We start from the raw sequence: 21,968 nt of genomic DNA on the forward strand, positions 1-21,968 counted from the left end.
CTGAGAGGTGGGCTGTGCCCTGGATGGCCTGTGAATAGCAGACTCATGGATGAATGACTTCCGAAGACTTTCAGCATACCTGGGGCAGGTGGAAGCTGAAAAGCAGGGGGATGGAGGGCTGAAGAAGAAGAGGCCCTGACAGAGGGAAAAGAAGATGGCTGACTTTGGCAGGAGGATGAAGAGAGAGAGAGAGACATAAAAGGTTGAGGCACCATAGGAGACTTGCAGCTCTGAAATATGCCGGGAACTTGACAAGGGGAGAGCCAATAGTGCTGCCATGGGCCCTACAATTCCTTGAAGTTTTGTGCCTGCATTTAAAATGTATATTATACAGAGTGAAGTAAGCCAGAAAGAAAAATACCAATACAGTATACTAACGCATATATATGGAATTTAGAAAGATGGTAACAATAACCCTGTATACGAGACAGCAAAAGAGACACTGATGTATAGAACAGTCTTTTGGACTCTGTGGGAGAGGGAGAGGGTGGGATGATTTGGGAGAATGGTATTGAAACATGTATAATATCATATATGAAACGAGTCAGCAGTCCAGGTTCGATGCATGACACTGGATGCTTGGGGCTGGTGCACTGGGATGACCCAGAGGGGTGATACGGGGAGGGAGAAGGGAGGAGGGTTCAGGATGGGGAACACATGTATACCTGTGGTGGATTCATGTTGATATATGGCAAAACCAATACAATATTGTAAAGTTAAAAAAAAATAAAATAAATGAACACTGTCAAAAAAAAAGAACTGGGAGGTAAAACTAAACTAAACTAAAATAAAATAAAATGTATGAAACAACATTGCATCCATAATAGATATAAGCTTATTCCACTACAGAATTAGAATGAGAATTTACTTGACCTTAAGGAAATCAGAGATGTATTAAAAAGTAGAGCCATGACTTTGCCAACAAAAGTCCATCTAGACAAAGCAATGGTTTTTCCAGTAGTCATGTATGGATGTGAGAGTTGGACCATAAAGAAGTCTGAGTGCTGAAGAATTGATGCTTTTGAACTGTGGTGCTGGAGAAGACTCTTTGAGAGTCCCTTGGATTGCAAGGAGATCAAACCAGTCAATCCTAAAAGAATATTCATTGGAAGGACTGATGCTGAAGCTGAAGCTCCAATACTTTGGCCACCTGATGGGAAGAACTGACTCACTGGAAAACATCCTGATGCTGGGAAAGATTGTGGGCAGGAGGAAGAGAGGGCAGCAGAGGATGAGGTGGTTGGATAGCATCACCGACTCAACGGATATCAGTTTGAGCAAATTCAAGGAGATCATGAAGGACAGGGAAGCCTGATGTACTTCAGGCCACAGGGTTGCAAAGAATTGGACACGACTTAGTGACTGAACAGCAACAACAAGGAAATCAGTGTGCCTACATGGTGTACCATATTGACCTGGTTCCTTTCTGTGCTTCCTGAGTGGGTACCTGGAAGCTGGAGGGGAGAGAGGCAGGGGTACAGAGCACTGGGAGGATGTTACTTTCCCTGAGCACATTACTCCAAGGTGGCGCCTTTTCAATAATACTTGAAGGTAATAATGTTGCCAAAACTATAAGTAAAGACACAGGTACTGTGTCCAAAGACTGTACTCTCCTCTGCCAGCCAAGGCACAGCTTCTCCTCCTGGCCAGACATGTCCTCGTGCCCAGGGATGCTGGGTATCTATGTCTGGATGAGCCATGTGGCCAGTGAGGCTTGTATCACCTGAGAGTTTCCTAGCATCTTGGGCCATTAGATGAGAAGGCACTGAAACTGGAGAACAGAACAAAGAGAAGGTTCTACCCTTCTGAAGAGAAACAGAAGTGGTCTGTAGGTACATGATAAACACTCTCAGTGGTCAGAGCAGGGTCCTGGGCCTTGGATCTGGCTCCAGATCACTCAGGTTTTCAGCCATTCGATGGACATCAATCCCAACAAAACAATGCTGAGATGTTGGTGTGTTATGGAGAAGTCTCAGGGCATTGTTGCCATAGAGATAAATCCCATATGACTCATGGGACAGGATAAGTAAAAGCAGGATAAATAACATATCAGATTTGAATTGGGAATTCTTTCCACAAAGCTCAATCGCTGTCCCTACCTTGTAAAGGACTTCTGAATTATCCACAACCATATGTTTGCCCTCAGTCTTTTGAAGATGTCTTCAAGATGTATAAAATCAGCAGCCTGATTTCTGCATTGTGGACGGGTTCCTGGCTCCACTTTACATTTTTTGTTACCATTACATTAAAAGGCAAGACTCAATGTTAAGAGATGGAGAACATTCCATCTCCTGTCAGTTCCACACATGCTTGTCCTGACACACACACCTACATCCTTTCATGTAGATGTGTAACCTTTATTGTTTTTCAGTCACTAAATCGAGTCTGACTCTTTGCAACCCTGTGGTCTGCAGCATACCAGGCTCCTCTGTCCAGGGGGATTCTCCAAGCGAGAATATTGGAGTGGGTCGCCATGCCCTCCTCCAGGGGATCCTCCCGAACCAGGGATGGAACCCAAGTCTCTTGCATCTCCTGCATTGGCAGGTGGGTTCTTTAACACTAGCACCACCATGTAAACTTGACACACCAGCCACCAGAAGCTTCATGAAAAGAGGCACATAGATAAAACTAAAACGTGAGTTCTCAAGCTGAAAGTGTAGACACTGACGTCCCAACTGAAACCGAGCCCTATTTCCCCTCTGCTAAATGGATCATTTAGCTTTCATCCCTTTCTCACTTCCACATATGTTACTATTGTCCTAAATTTCATGGTTCAGGGTTTTCCAATTAGCCTGCCGTAAGCATGTGCTTCAGGAGACAGCGCAGTTGCATTTGGCACCGTCGACTCTGGGAAACGGCGGCTCAGGAAGAGCCAGTCCTGTCTGGGAACGTTTCCTGAGAAGGTGGCAGGGTGCCACAGCCCAGCATACGTTTCACACTTCATCACACAGAGAAGCGGAGAGATGAGAAGTAACAGGATGGAATCTTAATAACGTAATCGAGGGAATCCCACGTAAGCTGCTCTACATTAAAAGATGGCAATAGCTGGGCCTGTGAGCCTCAGCTACACTTGAACAGCGGAAGGCTCTCTAGGTAAGTGCTGGTTCTCAGGCCTGAGTTCGTCATAGATTGGCTTTCCACCAAACTGCCCCCCGTCCAACACATTCTTCATTGCTCTAGAGTAATTTGAATTTATCATGGACTGGATTTAGCAAATTTATCTTCAACTGAGTTCCAAATTATTTGCAGTTCTCTCTTTAGTCTAAGGCGTATGCATCGTGTAGCACAGAATGCTTAAAAAAAAATCACTGTTTGAAACATTCAGTGAGGTTGATGCCACATTTCTCTGGAAAAAAAAAAAGTCAGCTAAAGAGAAAAGAAAATCACATCACCACTAACACGGACATCTACTCATTTGTTCATCCATTCATTCATCAAGAATTCTGTCACTCACTCAACCTTTCCTCCATTCATTTACTCATTACATCTTTCATGGGAGTGTTCACTCATTTATTAACTCAGTCATCCCTTCATGTATTTGTTAATTTACTTTTAAATGAATGAGTTTATTCACTCATTTAAGTGATATGCATCACAGCTCTGGACTGTTGCTGAAGCTGAAGCTCCAATACTGTGGCCACCTGATGTGAAGAGCCAACTCATTGGAAAAGTCCCTGATGCTGGGAAAGATTTTGAAAGCAAAAGGAGAAGAGAAAGCACAGAGGATGAGATGGTTAAATGGCATCACAGACTCAATGGACATGAATTTGAGCAGACTCCAGAAGATGGTGAAGGACAGGGAAGCCTTGCATGCTGCAGTCCATGGCGTCAAAAAGAGTCAGGGGCAGCTTAGCAACTGCACAACAATAATATCACAGTGTGACCTAGTGGGGAAATGAGCACAGTGATGGTCTCCTTGCATCTCTATAGGCATCTCTCTCTGTCTTTTTAAATGCATTTCTCTCTAATATAAAATCACACTATGAAGAATATTTAAAAACACTGATCCAAAATGACAGTTGGTTTATCTAAATGCTACATTTCTGCCCACCCTTCCGAAAAGCTTACAGACATTTTTGATGGAACAAATTCTTAATGGAACAGAAGTTTCCTCCCCAAAACAACCTCTGAAAACATACTCTCCATCGTGAAGATTGAACTCACAATACTTTTTCCAATTCATATTAAAATTAATTTTGCATAATGAATGTGTCTCAGAAATTCTGAACATACATTTTGTTTAAATGAAATGCTGTGTGTAACTTAATATTGTTAATTTTTAAAATTCCAATTACAATAGAAAACTCATGTTCCTCCCTTGATGTTGTTACTTCTCTAGAAGCTTTGCAAAACTGGGACCCTCTGTTTACAAGATAATACTGAAAGATGTTCACTTCTGAAGTTCTTTGCTGAGCATCTCTTTATGGCACAGAAGGAGGATGGGCTCAGGTGTGGGTTGATGTCCCCATTCCAAATGAATAAGCATCTTTCCTTCCGTGAGGAGAAATTCTCTCAATACGAATAAAACAGAGGGAAGGCTGTTACTATGAGGCGCACAGGGCTATGGGAAGGGCCACAGTAAGACATCCGTAGGTCTTTCCTCCATAAAAATTGCTTAAAATTATGTTTTATGACTAGAAATATAAAGACAAATGAAATCTGGACTGGATTGTTTTCATTTTTTTCTTCTGATTTGAAAAGAAATTAAAACATCTTCATGGGCTTTTAAAATTATTGTGGCCCTAGATACAGTGCCTGTTATACTAAGGGGGTAAATTTGCCCTGGCTTTGGGGTCACTCATGCGAGTATCCTGATATTTCAGCACCCATTGACTACACTGGCTTTGCACAAGGCCGCTCACTTCTTAACAGCCACGTGTTCATTGCTAAGACATAACTAGGACTCTTGTTTCTACTCTTCCTACTCCCATCAAATTACAAGAAAAACAGCATCTGCTGTGGACTGACAAGTCCACAGAATTCTCTCCTCAGTTGCTCTTAACACTGAACCAGAGCACTCAGACTAAGTCTCAAGAAATCGGAGCCAATTTCACCAGTTACCCGTCATGAACTGGGCTACCCCAAACAGGACCCACTTTAAGCAATGGATCAAGTAGAATGTTTTTTGTCTCTTAGAATACTTCTCATTTTATATCACTCCACACCTCCCCCGCCCTATCTTAATTGTCAGTTTAACATACTTTGTAACTGACTTTTTATGTCCATCATGTCTCTTCTCACTGGAACATTAGCTCTACAAGGGCAAGCGTTAGTACGTTCTGTTTACCACCGTATCATTATTCCTGACACATTAGTGTCCAGGAATATTACTTGTTGAATTGACTTGAAAATGGTCAGAAACACTGGTCTGAAAAACACTAAAATTCAGCCTTTGGGATATTTTTGGTTACTTTCTAAGAGAATTTTTTTATCTTCAAGACTACACCTCTTGATCTAGTATTGTTACTAAACTCTGGTCTGGCTGCTTATGGCTCAGAAAGCTGACACTTGAGAGGAAAGTGTTGGTAGAAAGGAAAAGTAGCTTTATTCTGGATGCTGGCCACTGGGAGAGAAGGTGGACTCATGTCCAAAGTCCAATTTCCCTCTGCCATCAGTGGGCAAGAGCTTTTCGAGGAGTGTTTCAGGGTGTATAGGCAGAGAGAGGCGGGCTACATGCAGAAACAGCACAGTCATCTGTGACAGTCATCTTGAAACTGGTCATCAGTGGTCTGACCAGCGTCACCTTGATTGTTTTCAGTAGTTTGTCTTCAGTTCCAGGGTCAGTTTGTTTCCATTTCTTCGAGGCCATTTCTTGGAATCATGGCAACTTGTATCTTGGCCACAGTCTGGTCATCATGCAGTTAATTTTTTCCACCTGGTGGGGGTTTCAGTCTCTATAAGACAGCTCAGAAGCCATGGCTCAGGAAATTATCTATAGCCCTGGAAGAGCAACTAAAGGTCCTTGACTTGGCTTAATGACTGAACTATTATTATTCTGTACTGTTTGCTTTTCCTTTGTTTCTGCATTTTCTTATATCTCTGATTAAACTTATCCTTTGGATAAAGTCTTTCTCCAGATAAAAGACAAGCAGAGGACACGGCAGGGAGTGAGGCTTCTGTCCTGAATGCCCCACAAGGTCCTGCTCTGTTTCCATATTCCTGGTAGTGTTGCCTAATATTTTTTTCTGTCTGGTCATCTCTTCCACTTCTCATGTATAAACTATTTTTGACTAAAGCATTCAGAAATGGATATAGAATGTATGTGTACCACCTGCTTCTTTCCCTTTCCAATTATTCTTTATGTGCCAGAATGTCTTATCTAAATTTTATTCCAATCAGACACTTTCTCATAAAGTAATATGAAGAGAGAGACCATATTAGCAAAGTTACTGAGCTAATTTTATTAAGGCACAAAGTGTTTGAGGATATGATTCACATTTTCTTTTTAAAGATTGGCTGGTCTACTTGAAAAAAAGCCAATGAATTTGGAGTCACCACTCCCAACATTCTGAATTTACAAACTCTCCCATTTCCTAAAAATGGGGGCTTCTCCCAGGTTTTAGGCAATCCTTTTTTGTCCTCATAGACCACTGCCACCACACAGATCCTCCAGGCTGTATTGGGAAGATGCTTACGGTAATTATAGGTGAAGACATGGAAAAGGAAAACAGTGTTAGCAATCCTAGTTTCTTCCTTACAGAATATAAACTAATTTCCACAGGAAGGGAAGGAGAGGGTGGGACAAACTGAGAGAGGAGCATTGACATATATTACACTACCATGTATAAAACAGAGAGGTAGTGGGAAGCTGCTGTATAGCACAGAGAACTCAGCTCCAGGCTCTGCGATGACCTACAGGGGTGGGATGGAGGGGCAGGAAGTGGGAGGCAGGTTCAAGACGGGGGAGACATATGTATGTGAATGTTAAGTCACTTCAGTCAGGCCCAGTTCTTTCAGACCCCATGGACTGTAGCCCACTAGGCTCCTCTGTCCATGGGATTCTCAAGGAAAGAATACTGGAGTGGGTTGCCATGCCCTCCTCCAGCGGATCGTCCCTATCCAGGGATCAGATCCATGCCTCCTGCATTGGCAGGTAGGTTATTTACCACTAGCACCACCCGGGAAACCAGAATGTATGTTCACATTTAGCTGATTCACTTTGTTGTACAGCAGACACTAAGACAACATTGTCAAGCAATTAGACACCAATAATAAAATAAATAAAATTTTTAAATTAAAAATGCTATTGTATTGATTTTTTATTATAAAATTAATATATTTGCATTGTAAAAACTTTTGTAAATACAGAAAGGTAGTGGGGAAAAAAGTACTGTGACCAAATAACCATATCTTGCCAAAACCAAATGTCTTCTGTGAAAATTTTGATGAAGACTGTTGGGGTGTAATGAGCAGAATGATCTGAGAGGGGCCCCGGGAGTTCACTCAGGGCAACCTGGGCAGTGGGCCAGCTGGAAACAGCCCTCTTTCTGCAGGCATAAGGGCTGCATTTGAGGGAGGCTTCTCTCCCTGACAGAAGGGCTTCCCGTGGGCCTGGGAGCCTCCAGGTGCTGGGCAGCTGGCTCTCTCCGACAGTCCCAGAAGCAGCTGACACCTGAACCCAGACTGAATGGTTAGTCCCCTGTCTAGTAGGATTCCTCTCAGACTTATAAGAAAGGAGCATCGTGACACACGGAGAGGTCGCTTGAATGACAGACGCGGGCACTGTTGAGGACGCCCAGCCTGAACTTCTGTGGGATGATTAACAGTTAGGAACCCTTTCATTTTCTCACTTGCATCTGTTTTCTTCCTTAATGTTTACTCCTTACTACATACTGTACTGCCTTGTAGAATATGCCCAACCCTGTGCTACCCCATGGACTGCAGCACGCCAGGCTTCTCTGTCCTTCACTAGCACCTGGAGTTTGCTGAAACTCAAGTCCATTGAGTCAGTGATGCCCTCCAACCATCTCATCCTCTGTTGCCCCTTCTTCTTCTGCCTTCAATCTTGCCCAGCATCAGGGTCTTCTCCATGTGTCAGCTCTTTGCATCAGGTGACCAAAGTACCGGAGCTTCAGCTTCAGCTTCAGGATATGCCCTTATCTACTGCGATAGCCAGTTTTACGTGTCAACCTAGGGCTAGGCGTAGCACCGAGACACTCAGTCAGACACTACTGCAGCTGTTGTTGTGAAGGTTATTTTGTAGATGTGATGAACACCCACAACCAATTGACTTTAAGTAAAAGAGATTACCCCAGATAATCTGCGTAAGCACCATCTAGTCAGATGAAAGAACTTATAGCCGAAAAGAGCGTTCCCTGAAGATGAAATCCTGCCTGTGGACTGCAGGGTCAGACCCTGCCCCAGAGCATCCACCCTGTCCTGATGGCTTGTCTTATGGATTTCAGTCTCACCACAACTGCATAATCGTGTGAGCTAATCCCTTGAAATCCATCTCCATCATCTATCCATCTATGTCTGACTGGTTCTGTCTCTCTAGTGGACCCTCACTGATAATTCACCTTGAATCAGAGCTATATAATTTCATTTCCAAACTTAAGTATGAGAAATTATCTATTTAGATAAGGTTTATAGAATTGGGGGATTTTTCCTCCAATATTTATTTGCTTCTTCTTTTATTTTGTTTTTCTTATTGAAGTATAGTTGATTTGCAATATTGTGTTAGTTTCAGGAGTAGAACAAAGAGAGTCAAATGTATATACAAGTGTGTATATATATATTATATATATACATACATCTTTTTCAGATTATTTTCCCTTATAGATTACTACAAAATATCAAATACAGTTCAATTATATAGCTCTGATGCTATATAGCTATATACTTGCTATATACTTCAGGTACTTGCTGGTTTTCTATTTGACAGAGAGCAGTATGTATATGTTAATCCCAGACCTCTAATTTATCCTTGCTCCACTTTCCCCTTTGTTAACCATAAGTTTGTTTTCTATGTCTGTGGGTCAGTTAAAATATGGAACACCTCACAAACTTGTGTGTCATCCTTGTGCAGGAGCCGTGCAAATATTCTCTGTATTGTTCCAGTTTTAGCATATACGCTGCCAAAGCAAGCATGCTTCTTTGTTTTTTATGCGTCCTTTTTTCCCCCCAAATTGCATTTAAGATATCAATATATGAAGATGTCATAGATGTAAATGTAATACTAATAACATAGAATATTTATTAATATGTAATTAATAAATAGAAAAAGGGAAATTTATAGTAGGAAATTAAGAAGGCAAGAATATATTTAGCAACATAGTAAATGCTGAAAGCTGGGAGAAGAACAAGAGGACTGAGATGAATCCCTACAAAATCCCTGGACATTCACCAAGTACAAAGGCTGAGAGGGCCATGTCCTAAGGCAGAAAGAGATGCCCTAGGTGCATAAAGCTAGGAATGGGTCTAGAGAGCAAAGAGAGTGCGCCAGAAACTCAGAATGCTGGCAGGCAGGCTGCAAAGCAGAAACAGCATCGCCGTGGTTTGGAAAGCTTGTAGCTGGCCTTGTGATGCACAAAGAGATCTAAAGAGTCTGACTGGTACTCAGACCCCAAGCCTTCCGAAGGCAAAGTCCCAACCCCACCTCCACAATGTGTAAAATTCAGTGGTGAACTGAGTCTAACTTAAAATTCTAACTCCACAACAGAGTCCAGGGACAGCTCAGCTACCCATTAGATTAACTCAGTCTCAAACCATCAAATTCATGGGGCATGTCCCTCTTAGGAGGTGGACATGCTTTATCCCATCACAATGTTCAGTGTAAAATTTAAAAAAAAAAAATCACAAGATATACAAAGAAGTGAGAAAAGAGGACTACATTTAAAAGAGGAAACAGTTCATAGAAACACATATGGCAATGACTCAGATGCTAGAATTATCACTCAGGGATTCTAAAGAATTTATGATGAAGGATCTAGAGGAAGACGTGGATGACAAGTATAAGCAGATAAAGACTTTCCACATAAGTGGAAACAGTAAAAAGGAAAATGAAATGGAATTATCATGATGGAATTATGTGATGTCAGAGAGGAAGATGCAGTTGATGAGCTTATTAGCAGACTGGACAGAGAAAAGAATCAGAGAAATCAAAGGCAAGTCAATAGATACTTTATTGATAACAGATAGCAAATAAAAAAGTAAAAAAATAAAACAAAATACCCAAGACATATAATATATGATCAAAAAATATAAATAATTGAAATCCCCAAAGGGGAGAAGAAAGATATAGGATAAAAATTATTTTAAGACACAAGATACTAAATTTGAAATTGATGAAGTATGTCAATATACATATCCAAGAAGCTCAGCAAACGACATGATAAGCCTTTAAAAAGTAATTTTAAAGTCACACCTATCACATTAGAGGCTGAAAACCAAAACTGGAAAGAAAACCTTAAAGTAGCCAAAAATCAAACAAACAAAAAAAACCCCAGCCAGGTCATATGTAAGGAAAGCATGAAAAGAGTGATGACTGAATTTCTCACAGTGAAATAAAGTTTTCAAAAATACAATTTTAAAGAAGTTGTTTATATAAATTTTTATATCTTACCAAAGTTTACATCAAAAAATGGAAGCTAGATTAAGACAATTTCAGTCAAAGGAAACTTCAGATTTTGTAGCCAGAAAATCTGTAGTATAAGAAATGCTAAAAGAACTTCTTCAGGGAACAATATACAATTCCAGAAAAAAGTTCAAGTCTGCAGAAAAAAAAAAAACAAAACAGAAAACCATAGAAAGTGCAATGTATGGGTAAAAATAAGAGATTTATTTATTTTTAATATGTGTGTATTTGTATGTACAGACACATATCTATGCTTGTGTAATATATATATATATATATATATAACAAATATAGATTTAGGCTACATTCATTCAAAGCAGAGGAATAAAGGAGCACAAGGAGTGGGAGCAGAATAAGTGGAATTATGTATATAATCATGGCATGCCTACATCTTGCAAAGAGTTTGATGATATAATTGGAAATTGAACAGTGGCAAGTTAAAGATACATATTGTAATTTCTAGTGACATTCAAAATAATATAAAAATGTATACTTAAGAGATCATAGAAATTAAATAATTACTTGGTTACTTTAAGTAAGGCAGGAAATTGAAAAGAGAAACATAGATCAAGATGAAAGAACTAAATACAAGCTATGTTGATGATGACATTAAATATGAATAGACTAAATACCACTTAAAGACTAGATAAATAAGGGCTTCCCTGGTGGCTCAGACAGTAAAGCATCGGCCTGCAATGAAGGAGACATGGGTCCAACCCCTAAGTCAGGAAGATCCCCTGAGATGGGAATGGCTACCCACGCCAGTATTCTTGCCTGGAGAATTCCATGGCACGTGAATTGAACTCGTGTCCCGTGCATTTGTTGGAGAAGACTCTTGGGAGTCCCTTAGACTGCAAGGAGATCAAACCAGTCAGTCCCAAAGGAATTCAGTCCTGAATATTCACTGGAAGGACTAATGCTGAAGCTCCAATACTTTGGCCACCTGATAGGAAGAACTGACTCATTGGAAAAGATCCTGATGCTGGGAAAGGTTGAAGGCAGGAGGCGAAGGAGACGACAGAGGACAAGACGGTTGGATGACATTACCACCTGATGGACATGAGTTTGAGCAAGCTCCAGGAGTTGGTGATAGACAGAGAAGCCTGGCGTGCTGCAGCCCAGAGGGTGACAAACAGTCGGACACGACTGAGAGACTGAACTGAATCCCTGCGTTTGCAGGTGGGCTCTTAGGCACTGGGCCCCCAGCGAAGTTCTCCTTCAGACTTTATCTCTTCAAATATTGCCTCTCCAACTGTCTTCTTCCAGAATTCTGATGTAAAATGCCTTTTTTTTTTCTTTTCTCTATTTCTTTTAACTTCTCTGTTCTCTCTACAACGTGGAGCTCCCTCACCACCCTGATCACCTTATTTTCTCTCTTGTACTAATTAAGAGTCCCAGAATCCTCTAAAAACTGAGAACAGAGAATCCTATAAGACTGACCCCAAACAAATAAAAAACCAACAAACCTCAGACTAGACATAGAAGAAAATGGAAGAGTGAAGAAAAAGTTAATATGATGAATCACCGAAAACGCAACACAGAGAAGTAGTAGAAGCTGTAACTTCCACATCGATAGAGGAAATGCAGCCAGCACTAGCGATCAAACAAGCAGCAGGAAAGTTCGATAGGGGACAAGATGAATCAACAACATTGATAAATGGAAAATACCAAATATGCCAGAAATTCAAGGAAATATATTGTGCTTAAATGACCTACTAAAAATAAACAATGGTGTATTTTTTTAAATGTCTTGTGGAATGTAGTTACAGTGCTCATTAGAGAGAAGTTTATGTTTGAAATGCATTTCCTTTTATTTACTTATTTGATGACATTTACTTATTCTTATTTATTTATTTGTATTTTTTAAAATATAAATTTATTTCTTTTAATTGGAGGTTAATTACTTTACAATATTGTATTGGTTTTGCCATACATCAACATGAATCCACCACGGGTGTACACGTGTTCCCCATTCTGAACCTCCCTCTCTCCTCCCTCCCCGTACCATCCCTCTGGGTCGTCTCTGTGCACCAGCCCCAAGCATCCAGTATCATGCACCGAACCTGGACTGGCAACTCATTTCATATATGATATTATACATGTTTCAATGCCATTCTCCCAAATCATCCCACCCTCGCCCTCTCCCACAGAGTCCAAAATACTGTTCTATACATCTCTGTCTCCTTTTAAAAAAGAGAAAGACTGGAAACAAGTCAGCCAAAAATAAATTTCATAAACTAGAAGAATGAAGTAAACTTAAAGAAATTGGAAAGAAGACATGAAATACAAAACAAAAAATTAAAATGAAACAGAAGTTATATTACTAAAAAGACCAATCCTATAGGAAAAAAATCTCAACAAGTACAAATAATAAACAGGAATGAGGAAAAAGACATGACTACAGCTAAACTGAGTTCTTTTTATTGATAATCTTTTTTCTTTTAATTCTGATGGTTTGTGAAATATTTCATTACATTCTGCTTGCGTGTGTGTGCTAATTTGCTTCAGTCGTGTCCGACTCTTTGAGACCCTATGAACTGTAGTCTACCAGGCTCCTCGTCCATGGGATTCTCCAGGGAAGAATACTGGAGTGGGTTCCCATGCCCTTCTCCAGGGGATCTTCCCAACCCAGGGATCAAACTCGAGTCTTCTCCTGCATTGGCAGGCAGGTTCTTTACCACTAGCACCACCCGGGAAGCCCCATATTACATTCTATAGTGGTTTAAATTACAGTGTTTCTAATATTAATAATACTCAGTATATGCTCTTGTCCCTGATGTCCCTGAACATATCTCTTCTACAGTGTTTACTCAAAATGTTGGTATTTTCTTTGATGTACTTTTATTTTTTAGTTTTCATTTTATTTTTTTAATTTTATTGAAGTATAGTTGATTTACAATGTTGTGTTTAATTTCTGCTGTACAGCAAAGTGACCAAGCTATACAGATACACTCTTTTTCATATTCTTCTCCATTATGGTTTATCACAGGATACTGAATGAAGTTGCTTGTGACCTCATTGCTTATCCATCCTATATCTAATAGTTTGCATCTGCTAATCCCAAACTTCTAGCCCTTTTAAATCATAAGAGAATCCTTTAAATGAAGAAGGCAGCACTTTGGTCTTCTCTCACAGCTCAAGGTGGGCCCTGCAGCCTACTGGGGCGGGGACAGAAAATCTAGTGTTCCTCAACACCCAGAGGGCACTTTCTGCTAGATATGGGCACTCCTACTGCTCAAAGCCAACTAGGTTATGGGACTTCGTGTCAAGCTCTGAGCCAGAAGTGCCTACATAGCACCTGCTTACATCTTTCCTCTTCCAGCAGGGAGGTTGTCATCCCTGTATTACAGTTGTGGAAACAGATGCTCAAGGACCTCAACTAGCACAGTCACGATTGCCCACCTAATTAGTGGGGAAACCGTGTTTCAAACTCAGATAACAGTTCAAAACTTATCCTAAAAGTGCAGCTACTTTCATGGTTTCCCCCACGTGTGTGCAGGGAGCTGGAATGAGGAGAGAGACACGAAGAAGTGGCAGAGCACCATTTAAGCCTTCCTTCACTCTTTTCAAAAGGTGAATTTCTAGCTTTGTCCACCTGGCATGGGAGATCTTCCTGCTATTAAATGGGCCCCCTTGGCACTGGAGCATTCAGGTTTCACACATAGATTTCACTTTGAAACAGATGGAAAGATATTCAAATTGGTAATTCATAGCTAATACTAAATTAGTTTCATTCTCTGTTAAAGCTTAACAGACCTTTTTCATATTAGTAAAATGTATTTCTTTTAATTTTTCCTTTAAAAAAATAAACTAGTAACTCAAGTATATATTTCACTTTCAAAGTCACATTTATTTGATTTGCTTCTTATTTTTAATTCCCTGATCCCATATGCTTGCAAGATTAACAAATACTACTGAAATGTGTTTGGATCACAAGGTAATTACTTTAGATAAATGTCATTCTGTGGCTTAGGATTATGGTCATAATTCCTGTTTTTAATGGTACCTGTTTAAGCCCTCCTTGGATTGGCTCGATAGTCTTGGGGATTGTATGTAATAAAAACTCACAAAGTAACTCATTCAAAAGCCAGTTCCGATGTGTATATCCCTATGGCTGAGTTCATATCTAAATCAAAATCTTTATATCAAATATCAGTGAAAAGAGATGAACCAGCACGCAAAATTGAGTTTAAATAATGAGAATGTTATTCAAAAAGCAGACATCAAAACGCACTTAAATCAAATGTGTTCCCATGACTTTCAGCTTATAGGTATTTTTTAGAGCCAAAATGGTATAAAACACACAAAGAAACATATAGTCTGTTGCATGCACACTTCAGATTCAGAAACCAAGCTAATACTTCCAGCAAGAAGGAGCAAGAACGAAACACTTCTAGGCTACATGTCATAAACATACCTGTAATAAACATACAACGTTAGTAAAAATACCCAGAAAGTGTTAAAATGCACCATTGAGATTGAGCACAGGAGAGATAGCAATGTGGAAAACAGATATGGACACACACATAATAAATATTTCAGAGATCTCCAGTCATTGGGATTCTGCACACGTCTCCTGTACCTAAAGATAAGATCCGCGGGAAAATGAAACTCTGGTTAGATAACAGGAGGCCTTATTCATTAATACTTACTAGAGGTTGAGATGGTATTTGAGCATTGCCTGCCTGAAAGCAAAATGTCAGCATTTAAAACAAAGTACTCTAGATTTGGAAAAACACGCAAGACAGCAGAGCCTTGGGTCAGACAGAGTAATAGGTATAACAGAGTGATTGTCCTTAAGTAAACTTAGAGATGACCTTAATATAGATGGCACATTGATATCTGAACAGTGGAGCAGACTATTAAAATCATGAATAGAAGAGAGAATTTAAATTTACTACAAAATTTTAGAAGGCAATAGAAAAAGGAAAGACCAAGGACAACTGACTGTAGATGAACTATTGCAGAAAATCCACTTAAGAATTCAGAAAAGTAGAAGATGGAATAATAAAAGGATGCCTATGAAACCAGTACCGTATTTTCCAAGAGATCCGTTTTATAAACGGAAAGCGATGGCATGTAATGGGTCCAGCCAGTGAAATAAAAGGCTATTTAGGGCAAGTACATACTGTGCCCTGCACAGTCCTCACTGGTTTCTAGGTTGAGAACAGATTATATTAACAATTCCAGAGTGGGTTTGATTTCCATCGATTTCCTGTTTGGCAATTTGACTCACATTTGTGGCATATCAACTTTTGGAACTAAAGGCCACAAACGAACCCTCAGACAGGAACATTCTTCTGGGCAGGGCCAGTGGAGGACATAGGCACTTCCTTGTCCTCCTTTCCTCCTCACACCTGACAGCTAGCTCAGCAGTCCCCAGTGGTCGGCTCCCAACATCACTGCAACGCTGCGGACCCTGAGACCAGCCAGAGAAATGGGCAGGAGAAAACAGAAAAGAGCAAAGAGGGAGCAAATACCTGTATTTTTTTTATTTTTAAAAATTTCTCCCAACCGTATTGCTGTTTGTAATTTACTATTCCCACTACCACTCTCATACAGGTGTTTAAAAAAATGGGATTTCATAAATTGGTTAGAAAACATATTTTTCAGTATTAGGGTTTTGGATTCTTTTTTTTTTTTTTTGTAGATAACTGATATAATTGATTAAAAGGGAATCTGAGCAGAAATATGGAGTTAATGAAAGTGATCAAGCATCTTAAAGCAATAATTTCTATAATTACACATGAAACTGTTTTTCTCAAGGGAGATTTTTAAAGGAATAATCAGCCTTATGACTTTTGAAAATAAGAACCTAATCTGTCACTATCAGGTATATTTTTTCAAATAAATATTAAATCCAACCATTATGGTCTAATTTAATTCCTATCTAGTTTCAAGGATACACTGCTGCTAAGTCGCGTCAGTCGTATCCGACTCTGTGCGACTCCCTAGACGGCAGCCCACCAGGCTCCCCGGTCCCTGGGATTCTCCAGGCAAGAACACTGGAGTGGGTTGCCATTTCCTTCTCCAATGCATGAAAGTGAAAAGTGAAAGTGAAGTCGCTCAGTCATGTCCGACTCTGTGCGACGCCATGGACTGCAGCCTACCAGGCTCCTCCGTCCATGGGATTTTCCAGGCAAAAGTACTGGAGTGGGGTGCCATTGCCTTCTCCAAGGGTTTTGGATTCTTAACTTACCTTCTGGCTATACAATCATCAAAACAAAATACAGTCACAGCCATACAAAAATGTGTAGCTGAAGAACATTACAGTACACAGTCTCACAGTGTCTCTTTTTTAAATTGGGGTATATATGCTTTAAAACCGTCTGTCTACAATGCAGGACACCTGGGTTCGATCCCTGGGTTGGGAAGATCCCCTGGAGAAGGAAACGGCAATCCACTCCAGGACTATTGCCTGGAAAATCCCATGGACGGAGGAGCCTGGCAGGCTACAGTCCATGGGGTCCCAAAGAGTCGGACACGACTGAGCGACTTCACTTTCACTTTCATGCTTTAAAATGTTGTGTTAGTTTCTGCTATACCGCAGTGAAACAGCTGTATGTTTACATTTATCCCCTCTTTTTTGGATTTCCTTCCCATTTAGGTCACCACAGAGCACTGGGTAAAGTTCCTTGTGCTCTACAGTAGATTCTCAGTTATCTATTTTATACATAGTATCAATACTGTGGATATAGTAATCCCGATCTCCCAATTTGTCTCACCCCTCCCTTCTTCCCTTAGTGTTTATATGTTTATTTTCCATGCCTGTGTTTCTATTTCTGCTTTGCAAATAGTTTCACCTGTACCTTCTTTCAAGACTCCCCATATATGTGTTAATAGACAATATCTGTCCCTTTTCTGACTTACTTCACTCTGTATTACAGAGTGCAAATGACATGATTTCATTCCTTTCAATGGCTCAGTTAGTATCACATCCTGTGTTTTCAAAAATGTGAACTTTCTTTTGATCAGCCAACTGGCTCTAAGGAAATTCCTCGAGTCTTTCCTAAATTTTCAAGGAAACCAAGATACTAACGGATAATAGAACTGTGCTCATGTGCCCGTGTAATGAGCCCTCACACAGGGAGAAGGCAGGATATAGAGTATCCTGTGTGTGTCACCTTGCTGTACAGATGATGAAGCCAAATTCTAGAAATGCTGGCTCACATGGTCCCTGTCTTCTTACTCGGTGTGATGCTGTGTAACCCATGAACCTGGTCATGAAAGCCTTCTTGAAACAGAAAGAAATCATTCCATTTGTGAGAGAATATCATCAACTTAAAAAAATGAAAAATCCCCAATGTTCTCACAGTTCCACCCCTATTTCATTTTTTTTTTTTTTTTTTAAATTTTGCCAAATATCAAAATGAATCCACCACAGGTATACATGTGTTCCCCATCCTGAACCCTCCTCCCTCCTCCCTCCCCATACCATCCCTCTGGGTCATCCCAGTGCACCAGCCCCAAGCATCCAGTATCGTGCATTGAACCTGGACTGGCATCTCGTTTCATACATGACGTTTCACATGTTTCAAGGCCATTCTCCCAAATCTTCCCACCCTCTCCCTCTCCCACAGAGTCCATAAGACTGTTCTATACATCAGTGTCTCTTTTGCTGTCTCGTATACAGGGTTATCGTTACCATCTTTCTAAATTCCATATATATGCGTTAGTATACTGTATTGGTGTTTTTCCTTCTGGCTTACTTCACTCTGTATAATAGGCTCCAGTTTCATCCACCTCATTAGAACTGATTCAAATGTATTCTTTTTAATGGCTGAGTAATACTCCATTGTGTATATGTACCATAGCTTTCTTATCCATTCATCTGCTGATGGACATCTGTTGATGGACATCTATTTCATTCTTAAAGGTGCCCATAGACCCACATGATATGGTGACAAGGGACTGTCTATAGTGCAGCGATGCGTGGGGCCCATATCAACAAAGTCTTCACATTGTGGACTCATGTTCAAACTGAGGGCTCAGCATCTCAGAGTTTGACCATTGAGTATCATTCTGAATTTGGCAAGAAAAGAATAGTAAAAGATGAAAGGGGGTACATTTAGTGATCAAAGAGTTTCTGTGTTTTGAAAGGCAAGATTACTTCATGTTAAGGAATGGGGCAAAATCGCTGGTGTGGATGGAATTATGCCTCAAGAAAACTGAAAGGAAAAGCAATTCTATATCAGGCAGAGAAAGACCTATAACTTGAACCCATGGCCTGTGAGTGTCATGTTGAAATTTGTAAGACAAGGAGCACAGGAAATCTGACCACATTCCCATGAACCCTGCTGTTGGTTCAGCTCCTTTCCTGGATATTATGTGAGGGTTTAGTTTAAGACAGAGCTGGATGGCGGCATCAGTAGCCTCGACTCAAAAACTTACATGTGAGTTAGAGGTCACTGGTCAGGCCTGGGAAATAAACAAATTACAAATATTTGCAAATCTGTCTGCAGGTCAGATGGAAGACAGTTTGGATTTTGCTTCAGACATGAAGCTGGAGTGTAAAATGACAAGGCCTGAAATCAACTCCCATCACAGAAGTGCTGGGAGGTGCTTGGGGAAAGCATGGAACTGAGTAATTAGCAAGAATTGCTGGATATAAGGAAAAAGCAAGGGGTGCCACGGTGATGTGAGGAACCCTGGGCAGTTTGCAAAGCATTTCTATATCCATCAGCATAACTAGTTCTCACTCCATACCTATCACTCAAAGAAGAGAAAGGGGCTCTGCAGAGCCAGGTCAACAGGCCCCATCACTAGAATATGCACACATCATCAGAAACCCTGGAGAAGGTTTTCACAGGTAACCATCTCCGGGGTCTTGTGATCCAAGCGATACTCTAGAGGTGGGAACTGTGAATCTGAATGGTCAAAATCCATTTTGATGACTCTGATGATTCATAGGCATAAGAAGACAAAAAGGAACAGAGAAATGGGAAGTACTGGAGCCCATTAGATCAATGAGGAAATTCTATTACATGTTAAAGAAAAATGCTCACCAAGACCTATGTTCAAAAAATTATGAGTAATAATACATTTCTTTTTCAGTATGTCATTACAGTGGCAAGGAACATGGATGATGTCAGAGAGGGTTTGTTTTTCCTTGTCTAATAGTAAAAGTGTTGAAGGGAGGAAGCCAATTCTGACGCCATGTTGGAACTGTTTCCTTGCTGGGCTTTTCACTGCTTTCGTTATTATAATCATACGAATGGCCTGCCTCAGAGAATTCTGCCCCTCTGCCTGACTGTTAAGCTAAAGCTGCCTTTGTTCGGAGCCCTGTAGCTTGTGGATGTCAGGAAGGAAGAAATTAATACATCCTCTGCCTGAGGTTTGCCATTCTGGGAGATGTTTACAAGAGTAATGGCCTTTTTACTTTGCTTCCTCACCTCCCCCCATCTCTGATGTATAAAACCTCCTGGCATCCAGACTCTGATAAGATGGTTATTTTGAGGGGCTAGCCTGTCATTTCTCAGTCTGCTGGCTCCTCAAATAAAGTCTCTTCCTTGCCTCAACGCCCCATCGCTTGGATTCATTGGCCTGTCATGCGATGTGCAGAGCAAGCCTGGACTTGGTAACGAAAGGAAAACAACCCCACGCGCTTACCATCAGTAGTGATGGATGAAATGAGAGGGTCGTGTCTGGTTGTTCAACATCCCAGAGGCAAAGTTGGCTAAGGAGAGTAACAAAGGCGCATCCAGGAGGAAACACTCAGAAACTCCTGGCAAAAGGTCCATCGAAGGACAAGGATGCTTTAGACCAGATTCTCTAACGTGAGTGAGTGTTAGAATCGCCTGAGGTTGTTAGAGGGTGAGCTCTGACGCAGGAGGTCTGGGGCAAGGCCTGAGAGTCTGCATTTGCCACCCGCTTCTAGCTGATGCACAAAGACCCAGCACACACGCTGGGGTGTAGTCAGGCGTTCCCAGCAGCACAGCAGTAGATATCTACCAGGAAGGCAGACAGCGTGCAAAGACCCAGGCTTGGAGCCCAGCTTTCATGGGGATCCACTGACCACTGCAGAAGGAGCCTGGTCTCTCAGTATGGACACAGAACTCAATCTGTTTCTGATGCAAATTTCTGTAACTGACAATCCCAGATTCCAATCATAAAATTAACTACACGGGAAGGCTGGGCACTAAATGACAGAAAAGACTCCATCGGGCAGCATTCACATCACATGATATCTATTATAACGCAAAGAGAAACCAGGCACTGATGCCACCGCACGAAAATTTAAAAGAGCAGGTGAGTGGTTCAAGGGTTCAACCTTTGCCAACATTTAAAAAAAAAAATCTAATAAAATCATTTTACTTAATAAAAAAAAAAAAAACCCTAAATAATAAGCTTCCCTGGTGGCTTAGATGGTAAAGAATCTGTCTGCAGTGCAGGAGACCAGGATTCAGTCCCAGGGTTAGAAGATCCCCTTGAGGAAGAAATGGCAACTCACTCCAGTATTTTTGCTTGGAGAATTCTGTGGACAGTGGAGCCTGGCAGGCTTCAGTTCATTGGGTTGCAAAGAGTCAGACACAACTGAGCGACTAACAACATATACAAAGAGAATAATATCTCTGGGAGGAAATTAATAATAACAAAACCTGTAATAACCTCATCAATGAAACAAGGATCCAGTGGAAAGGATACAAAAAAGGTCACAGATCATAGACATTTAGCTGGAAATTACCTTGAAATCATCTAATTTTTACCCACACATCCTTTTCTGATCAGAAAGTGAGGGCCATGTCTGAGCCAAAAGCACATAATTTTCATGACAAAATCTGGGCTGTAACTCTTAACACTACACATTTTTCCTAACATAAATGCTAATCAACACACTGATTTTTTTAATGGATGTTCATAAGTATAGGTTAATTATATTATGTATTCATGTTGGAAAATGTTTTCTATGTTTATTGTTTCATACAATATTTTATTTGCATCAGTTAATTAAAGAAAAAAGAGAACGTATAATCCATAACTAGCTGGATTACCAAAAGAATGAAAGTCCACAGTCTTTATCACAGAAAACTAAATTTGCCATTTGGTAAGTCTTTCCCCAATTCTAATAAGGCCTCCAAATAACATTATCTCTACATAACACACATCTATTATTGAAATCTCATAAGACTCATCAGCGATAATAATGACTAAAAAAATTTTAAGAGGCTGGAATTTAAGACCATTCAAAAAGCAATGTTCTGTTAAAAAAAAAATCAACATTCTCTGATTTACAAACCAGGGTTTTCTTTCATGCATTTGCAAAGATTTTGGAGCATGAGCTTGAGTTGAAAGTTAAACATCTATTTGCATTTGGTTTAGGAAATCCTTGTCACCTTTCCATGAAATTTCAGCTGTCTCAGTGGATTTGGTGAAGATCAAAGTCCCCAAGCTC

At 40.5% G+C, this 21,968-nt stretch overlaps 1 protein-coding gene and 1 non-coding gene across 2 annotated transcripts in view; both read right to left on the reverse strand.

Annotated features, from left to right (window-relative positions):
- Window positions 1–21,968, reverse strand: part of DSCAM (DS cell adhesion molecule) — a 692,286-nt gene that overhangs the window by 528,989 nt on the left and 141,329 nt on the right. The gene's annotated exons all lie outside the window — the stretch shown is intronic.
- Window positions 8,984–9,090, reverse strand: LOC138989416 (U6 spliceosomal RNA). The gene has a single exon (XR_011465709.1). It is a non-coding gene; the product is annotated as a U6 spliceosomal RNA (small nuclear RNA).

Source organism: Bos mutus, chromosome 1, assembly GCF_027580195.1.
Source record: "Bos mutus isolate GX-2022 chromosome 1, NWIPB_WYAK_1.1, whole genome shotgun sequence".
NCBI classification, from domain to species: Eukaryota; Metazoa; Chordata; class Mammalia; order Artiodactyla; family Bovidae; genus Bos; species Bos mutus.